We start from the raw sequence: 9,436 nt of genomic DNA, 5'->3' as shown, positions 1-9,436 counted from the left end.
TCATATCCTCTAAACCTCAACCCCCTGTAGGCAATACCACTGCAAAACCACCATACCAAATCTTCTTCCTCTTCACAGTTCCAAAACCCAAAAACACCATAGTTTTTAGGGACATATAGCCGAATCTTTAGATCTCTAAGATTCGATTTCTGCAAGTGTTTAAGGGCTAGATCTACATCAGATCTAGTAGAAACTGAAGTGGAATCGTTTTGGTTGAAAGAACCTGAGGTAGGTACTCAAATCTATTCTTTATTTCGGGTTTTAAAAAAGCTGAAATCCCTTAAGGCATAGGGAGGTTATCTATTGGAGCTTAAGGCTCTAAGGGTTGTAACAATTGATTTGTTTTGGTGTTAGTGTGATCCAGTGGCTGCTGATCGAAGTCTTGGACAAGTGGAACAACTAGATCTAGATCTAGTCTCTAGTTTTGGCAAAGGTAGGATCTCAAGGGCCATAGGTATTGATGGCCGATTATGGTAAGTAAGTTTATGATGGTTTCCATTGTATTTTGGATCTGATATGTCTAGTGACCGATTATAGGATATCGTAGGAGATTTTGGTAGCAGTTGTCACAAATCAGGTGTGTAAACGACACCCACGAGTAGACTAGATCGAAAAAAGCCAAAAAGCTGAAATGTTGAAAAGCCGGCATTTCGAGAAGGGATTGTTTGTATTGATAATTTTGGTAACTTCAACGGTAAGATTGCAAAGTGCACAATTTCGTGCACCTAGGTGAATTTGGGTTTCGATGGACCAAAATTGGGTAATGGGCTAATAGGTCCATTTCGGTAAAAACGTCCGGTAAGTATTCTGAAGACACGTTAATAACTGTAATGAGCATGAAACCCTAAAAAAACTGATAAAATTAATGAAATAACTCTGTAAGGTAAAAATACCGTTATACCCCTGAAGGGGTAAGTTTACGATTACGCCCCTCGAGGGTAAATAATTGTTCTTACGCTTTAATCTGACTGTCTTTCTGAAGCATGCCTTGTTAATTATATATATTCTGTATACATGTCATACTGTATGGGGTTGGGTTTTGTTATGGAGGAAGAACCCGTTCTGGTGGCTGTGCCACATATTCTGATATAAGCAGCTTTGCTGCGGATTATAGTTAGTGTCGCAAACGGTGCTAACACTGTAAGTGTAGGGATGGTGTGGGTGATTTATTCCCCACAGGAAGTGTAGGGATGGACGGAGGCAAGTGCAGGGTTGGATGGGGTTATCATGCATTAATCATATGAGACTGTTTTGAATTGGGCCAACTGTGTTAATATGGGCAAGGCCCAATATATCTCGACTAGTAATAGGGCTACGGCCCAGATTGATACTGATATGGGCTAGGCCTAGTATACTCTAATACTGTAAGGGGCTATGGCCCAGATTAATATTGATATGGGCTAAGGCCCAGTTAACTCTGATTTCTGAATAGGGCTTAGGCCCAGAAAGCTTGAACTGATTTAGGCTCTAGTTGGGTTTATTTTACACACTGAGTTTTCCAAACTCACCCCATTTTTCCCATCTTTGCAGGTGAGCCTTAGATCGGTGGACTTGGATCTGGAGGGATTCAGAGTGGTCATGTGGACTGTTTAAAGTAAGTGTTTATACCTTCACTTTTATTTTAGATTATTTCCTTTATGTTTTCGGGTTTTAATTTGTAATAAGGCCGCTTTAATTATTTTTAGTTGTTTTTAGTATGTTTTGTTAGCTTAGATATGATATTGTTTTAACTGTTTGAAATTGAATAGCTCTAGGCCGCGTTTTAAAAAGGTTACTTGATTTCAAAATATCGCGATAACAAAGTAAGGCTTCCACAACGAAAACGTTTTCAAAATTAATAACCTTTTCAAATGGTTTTAAATGAATTGGTTTTCCCTGAACAATCACTCAGTTAAAGTGTGGCAATGGTTGTGTGCATGTCTAGGATTGGATCCGTGAAGAGCTGGGTACTTAAGCAGTCTAATTGAGTCACCTCCTCTTTTCTGGCATCCTACCTGGTGCACAGCTTCCATTCACTTTAATCTTTAACAAAGATATTCTTTAAACACTAAGAAAGACTTTAGATAAAACATGACTTTTCTAGTAATGCTTCAATGTGACACACCGGATTCGGTCGTAACGTCTGGACCGAGTTTGGGGTGTTACATGTACTTTTTACGATTTAGTCCTTTTGACTAAATTAAGTGCCCGAATGTCAAAATTTTTGAATGAAATTTTCACGAAATTATTCCGTGAAATCGTAGACCATAAAAATATAATAAAAAATAAAATTTTCATCTCGAATTTGTGGTCCCTAAACCACTGTTCTGACTAGGCCCAAAATCAGGGTGTTACAAATAAACACCTAACATATCATTTTATCACATTGCATTTGTTCATACCATAAATATAATATAATACTACAAGCTATAAACATATATATAAGACACAATAAATAAAGATATTCAAGCAAATCTCATTTTTGGCAAGTTCCATTTGACACTATTTAGAAAATAACAAACTTAATTCCTTATAACTTAAAATACTATTCATTTAGTCACTTTACAAAACCTCAGCCAAATATAGTAATGCATATTTTAATGTCCACTTTTAACTTACTAAATCCCTTTACAAGCGTATATTCTTACATAGAACAAATTCCAAACATTATCCAAAATTTTCATATCACATTAAGAACAATACAACTATTTATTTGCAATGTAGCAAACTTCATATCTAAGACCAATTCAACAAGTACATATTCAATTAAGCACATACAATTATATATAAATCAACCCATCACTTCATATACTTATATGTAAATATATATATATAAATATCAAATCGTGATTAATTTACCAACATAATTCTTATCCGTTTCTTTACTTAATGAAAAATTTTAATAAGCTAACACATCCAATATATAAAAATACCATGTTTTAAACATATATCTCTTACGCGGCAATAATTATTAATAAACTAACATAACTTGAAAACACACAACAAAGCATCCAAATTTACTATTCAAATGGTCAAAACCCAAATACAATTGTCGAATATAAACAAGTTAAATTCTTATGCTTTAAAATACATATAGGAGTTATACTTTTTCCAAATCACAAGACCATATTGAGTCATTTTATATTCGGCTATTCAATGAAAGTACACTATGAATAAAATTTTATACCTATTATTATAAAACCAAAGTTTTAGCCATATATGCACAAAATCCCATTTCTCAATAAAACCAAATACAAGACATATTTGAATCAATAAACTCATGAGTAAAATATCAAACATAACCATACTTATATATACCAAAACCAAATCATCCAAAATCACAACCAAACATAATCATCAAGCCAAAGCATAAATTCCAAGATTAACAAAATGGACAAGCCATTTTCGCATGGCTTATACATATATATACAACTTCAACATATTCAAAAAGTAGTATAGCCTATAAATGCTATAGGTTTCTAATTTAACTTTTAAAAGTATTGAAAGCAGTCGATCGTGTGATAGACTTCGCTGACGATCCTCGAGCCTGCAACTAGACTCCAAAATCTATAAATAGAAGTAAAAATACACACACAGAGTGAGCTATCTTAGCTTAGTAAGTCATAAGCAAATATTAGCTCAATAACAATAATAATTTAATAAGACATAACCAAACCATACTTGTAAATTCAAATATCCACATTGTAACGCCTCGATTTTTGGGCCGAAAGTATTAGGCCTTGAGTCTGGGCTCAAGTGGAAAATGACCCGAATAATTTGGATGTTATTATTATTTTGTATGTTTTGTTTAGTAATTAAATAAATTACGAAGGGTTTATGGTGTGGGAAAAAAGGCCCAAGAGTAAATTTAAATCGAGGCAATTCCTAAATTTTTAATTTTGGAGAGAGAGGGTTCTGGGGATATGGGCCTTTAAAATTAAGGTGGTAAAATAGGACAAAAAAAGATCTGTGGTAAAGTGGCATGTGGCACTACCTAGGTGGTTGGGGAGTGACGTGTGGATGTTTAGGGGGAGCCAGAGTTCAAGTCACAAGGTAAGCGTATTGTTACTTTTATTTTTTTTTTTGTGCATGTGCCGGGCATGTGATAGAGCTTAAGTGGAAATTCGGTTAGGGCTTTAGGAAGGTTGGGCCGTGGGTCTGAATGGCCATTAGGGCAAGCTTTATTTTCTTTTTGTTTTTTCGAATTAGGGTTAGCCACCTAGAGCCTTCCCGTTCATTCTATTCTCTTCTCAGTATCTCAAAAAGCCGAAAAACACAAAGTTAGATCTCCTAAGTGTCGAATTCTTCCTTCTCTTCTCCTCTCTTCTTCTATTTTCTTTTCTCCTTTCTTTTCTTCCCTAGCCGAAACATTCCTACCATTCTACTAATCTCCTCTTTCATTCCCATTCTTTTCTAAACCTCTATAGCCGATTGCCCTAAAAGCCGAAATCCCAAAAGTTGTTTCTTGTGCCGATTTCTTCTAGCCAAAATCCTACTATTTTCTTCATCTCTTTTGGTCGATTTTTACATCCTCTAAACCTTAACCCCTGTGGGCAATACCACTGCAAAAACCACCATACCAAATCATCTTCCTCTTCACAGTTCCAAAAGTCAAAAACACCATAGTTTTTAAAGACATATAGTCGAATCTTTAAATCTCTAAGATTCAATTTCTGCAAGTGTTTAAGGGCTAGATCTGCATCAGATTTGAGTAGAAACTGAAGTGGAATCATTTTGGTTGAAAGAACCTGTGGTAAGTATTCAGATCTATTCTTTATTTCAGGTTTTAGAAAAGCCGAAATCCTTAAAGGCATAGGGAGGCTGTCGAATGGAGCTTAAGGCTCTAAGGGTTGTAACAATTGATTTGTTTTGGTGTTAGTGTGATCTAGAGGCTGCTGATCAAAGGCTTGGACAAGTGGATTGACTAGATCGAGATCTAGTCACTAGTTTTGGCAAAGGTAGGATCTCAAGGGCCATATGTATTGATGGCCGATTATGGTAAGTAAGTTTATGATGTTTGCCATTATACTTTGGATATGATATGTCTAGTGACCGATTGTAGGATATCGTGGGAGATTTCGGTAGCAGTTGTCGCAAATCAAGTGTGTAAACGACACCCACTCATAGACTAGATCGGCAAAAGCTGAAAAACCGAAATGTCGAAAAGCCGGCATTATGTGAACTTACGAGTGTGCGAGCGCTCGTGAGATGGTTTGGTTTTTAATTTTGGTAATCAAAAGCGGTATGATTGCAGAGTGTGCAATTTTGTGCACTTCGGTATATTTGGGCTTAATGGGCCGAAAATGGGTTAATGGGCCAACGAGCCCAATTCAATAAAAATGCTCGGTAAGTGTTTCTGTTAATACGTTAATAACTGTAATGAGCATGAAACCCTAAAAAGACTAATAAAATTACTGAAATACCTCTGTAAGGTAGAATTATCGTAATACCCTTAAAGGGGTAAGTTTACGATTACGCCCCTAGAGGGTAAATAACTGTTCTTACGCTATAATCTGATTGTCTTTCTGAAGCATGCCTTGTTAATTATATATATATTCTGCATACATGTCATACTGCATGGGGTTGGGTTTTGTTATGGAGTAAGAACCCGTTCTGGTGGCTGTGCCACATATTCTGATATAAGTAGCTTTGCTGCGGATTATAGTTAGTGTCGCAACCGGTGCTAACACTGTAAGTGTAGGGATGGCGTGGGTGATTGATTCCCCACAGGAAGTGTAGGGATGGACAAAGGCAAGTGCAGGGTTGGATGGGGTTATCATGCATTAATCATATGAGACTGTTTTGTTATAGGCCAACTGTAATGAAATGGGCCCAACTGTGTTAATATGGGCAAGGCCCAACACATCTTGACTTGTAATAGGGCTACGGCCCAGATTAATACTGATATGGGCTAGTCCCAGTATACTCTGATATTGTAAGGGGCTATGGCCCAGATTAATATTGATATGGGCTAAGGCCCAGTTAACTCTGATTTCTGAATAGGGCTTAAGCCCAGTAAAACTTGAACTGATTTGGGCTCTGGTTGGGATACTTTACACACTGATTTTTCCAAACTCACCCCATTTTTCCCATCTTTGCAGGTGAGTCTTAGATCGGTGGACTTGGATCTGGAGGGATTCAGAGTGGTCATGTGGACTGTTTAAAGTAAGTGTTTATACCTTCACTTTTATTTTAGATTATTTCCTTTATGTTTTCGGGTTTTAATTTGTAATAAGGCCGCTTTAATTATTTTTAGTTGTTTTTAGTATGTTTTGTTAGCTTAGATATGATATTGTTTTAACTGTTTGAAATTGAATAGCTCTAGGCCGCGTTTTAAAAAGGTTACTTGATTTCAAAATATCGCGATAACAAAGTAAGGCTTCCACAACAAAAATGTTTTCAAAATTAATAACCTTTTCAAATGGTTTAAATGAATTGGTTTTCCCTGAACAATCACTCAGTTAAAGTGTGGCAATGGTTGTGTGCATGTCTAGGATTGGATCCGTGAAGAGCTGGGTACTTAAGCAGTCTAATTGAGTCACCTCCTCTTTTCTGGCATCCTACCTGGTGCACAGCTTCCATTCACTTTAATCTTTAACGAAGATATTCTTTAAACACTAAGAAAGACTTTAGATAAAACATGACTTTTCTAGTAACGCTTCAATGTGACATGCCGGATTCGGTCGTAACATCTGGGCCGGGTTTGGGGTGTTACACACATATAACTAAACATGAATTAAGTTTTGTCCAAACATACATTCGTTCTTTATTCAAAATCATCTTTCATATTCAATATCAATCAAAGTTTCACTTGACCGAATACATACTAGCATAATACATTTATACAATTAACATTTCCTTACTCATAATTCCACATTCAATTACCATATATAAAAATGCACATATAAACTTTGGCATAAGTATAAAATTCACATTTCTGTATCATATATATATATCATTAAACCAAATATGATAATTTATTAAGGCATAACCAAGCCATACTTTTGAAATTTAATTACCAAACATTTATCTATACATAAATTATAACATTTCCAAACACACACTGATTCATTAACATGTTTAATATCACATAGGCCTTATTTTGCCGAATATATATACTTCCCTATAAACACGTTCAAAGTTCACATTTCAAATACCTACTAATCGAGTGCACATAAATCCTTTAATATCAATAATAATTTCACATTTCAATTTATTCCTCATGTAACATTTGGCCGAATATAAGCTCAAAAATCAAACATTAAAATCACATACTTATACATTAATCCACATATAGATTTTCATATACAAAATCACTACCATTAACGTCATTTATAACTTGTGTCACATATCAAATAATCAACTTACCTTATTTCCGAAAAGGTAATAAATTGTCACATACCTGTTCACTTTAACTTGTTTCCACATTCATTCGTAACTTATCCTTACTCGTTGAACCATTCGGAATTAAAAAGGATACTCAGATTTTAACACATATCGTACAATGCCAACGTCGCAGACGTGGTCTTACATGTAATCACATGTCGATGCCACTGTCCCAGACAGGGTCTTACACGAATCACAATTACGATGCCGATGTCCCAGACATGGTCTCACTCGAAATCACATATCGATGCCAACGTCCCAGACATGATCTTACACGAGAACACATATTAGAAATCCTATGTCATGACATATGTATCCTAGCTATTCCTAAGGTTCGTACGGGGCTTTTCGGACATCGAATCATGGTTGAATCGAATCGTAAACATAGTTCCCAAGTGTACACATATTTGGCTATCATTTATACATTCTCTAATATATCAATTCAGCACATGTAACTTATTTTTTTTTTAAAAAATAACTATGTTTATTTGCTTATAAACTTACCTCGGACAACGGTAATCGGAACGGGACGATTAATCGATGATATTAGTTTTCCTCTGATCCAAATCAAATTTCATTGGTTCTTGATCTCAATGTATTCAAAATAAACTAAATCAATATAATTTTATTCGATTTAGTCCAAAAACAGATAAATGGGCAAATTACCATACAATTTAGTCCCTATTGCACAAAATACAAAATACACAAAATTTCAGCATACCTATGTTGAGCCGAATTTTACCCACTCTCAAACAAATCCATATATTTCATTTATTTCACATTTTAGTCCCTCAAATTATTATTTTTGCAATTTAGTCCTAATTACTCAAAATCATCAAAAACTCCAATACAAAACATGTTAATCTAAAACATATCTTTCATATTTCATCATCAAACAACAAAAATCACAAGCTCTCATCAATGGCATAACTCAAAATATTCATCAAAATAAAAAATTCAAGCATGGGTTTTGTAGTACTCGAAGCAACGATCTCAAAAACGTAGAAATTATCAAAAATCAAGCTAAACACATAACTTAATCAAGCTTTTAAAGTGCCGAATTCTTTTCTTCAATTTTGGTCATGCAAAGAATATATGAACACTTGGTTTTATTTTATGTTTTATTAATACATATTAAATAACATTTTAATCATTTTACTTAAATAACCTTTATAGTTTAATATATAATCCTTATAATGGTTGTCCACAGCCGTCCATCACTATATATTATGGTTAAATTGCATCTTAAATGCTTCATATTATAAAGACAAATTCAAATAAGCACTTACACAATTAACTAGCCACTTTTACATTTTACGCGATTAAGTTCTTTTATTTAATCGGGCACCTAAACGACTAAATTAAATCACGAAAATTTCACACACACAAATTCACACATATTAAACATAGGAAATAATTTTTAAATATTTTTCGGACTCAGATTTGTTGTCCCAAAACCACCGTTCCGACTACGGTCAAAATCGGGCTGTTACAACTCTCCCCTCTTAGGGATTTTCGTCCCCAAAAATCTTACCAGAAAGTAGATAAAGGATTTTCTTCCACACAATACATCTCAAAATTTTACATAGCTTTGGATTTCAAATCTCTTAAATCTCACAATTAAGATTTTGATTTGTCTTCTGCTATGCATCATATCAAGCTGAAACTACTTGTAACTGTATTGAATTACTTTCATTTTCTCCTCAATTCCTCTGATGAAATTAATTCCATGGATCATCTTCTCACAAAGTTTGATCTCGAAACAATGGAGTTCGGTAATTGTAACCATACAATAGTCTTTCTTTATTGTTTTCAAACTCTAAAACACAATGTCAAATAAATATTTCAAGAATTTGAATTGCGTTTCCCAATTTTAATTCAATCTCATACTCACAAATAACTGTAATTTCTTTCCGAATCACAATATGAGTTTCAGATCTCAATCCAAAACAATTATGATTGGCATCAGGTGCAGACTTATCAACACAGGAATGGATCACTCAACTGTTTTATCAAAAGAGAAAATCCATACGTATAGAGAGCTTTCTTAAAGCAGTTAATAATAATTCAG

This window comes from Gossypium hirsutum, chromosome A02, assembly GCF_007990345.1.
Source record: "Gossypium hirsutum isolate 1008001.06 chromosome A02, Gossypium_hirsutum_v2.1, whole genome shotgun sequence".
NCBI classification, from domain to species: domain Eukaryota; kingdom Viridiplantae; phylum Streptophyta; class Magnoliopsida; order Malvales; family Malvaceae; genus Gossypium; species Gossypium hirsutum.
Note: the sequence above shows the minus strand (reverse complement) of the source record.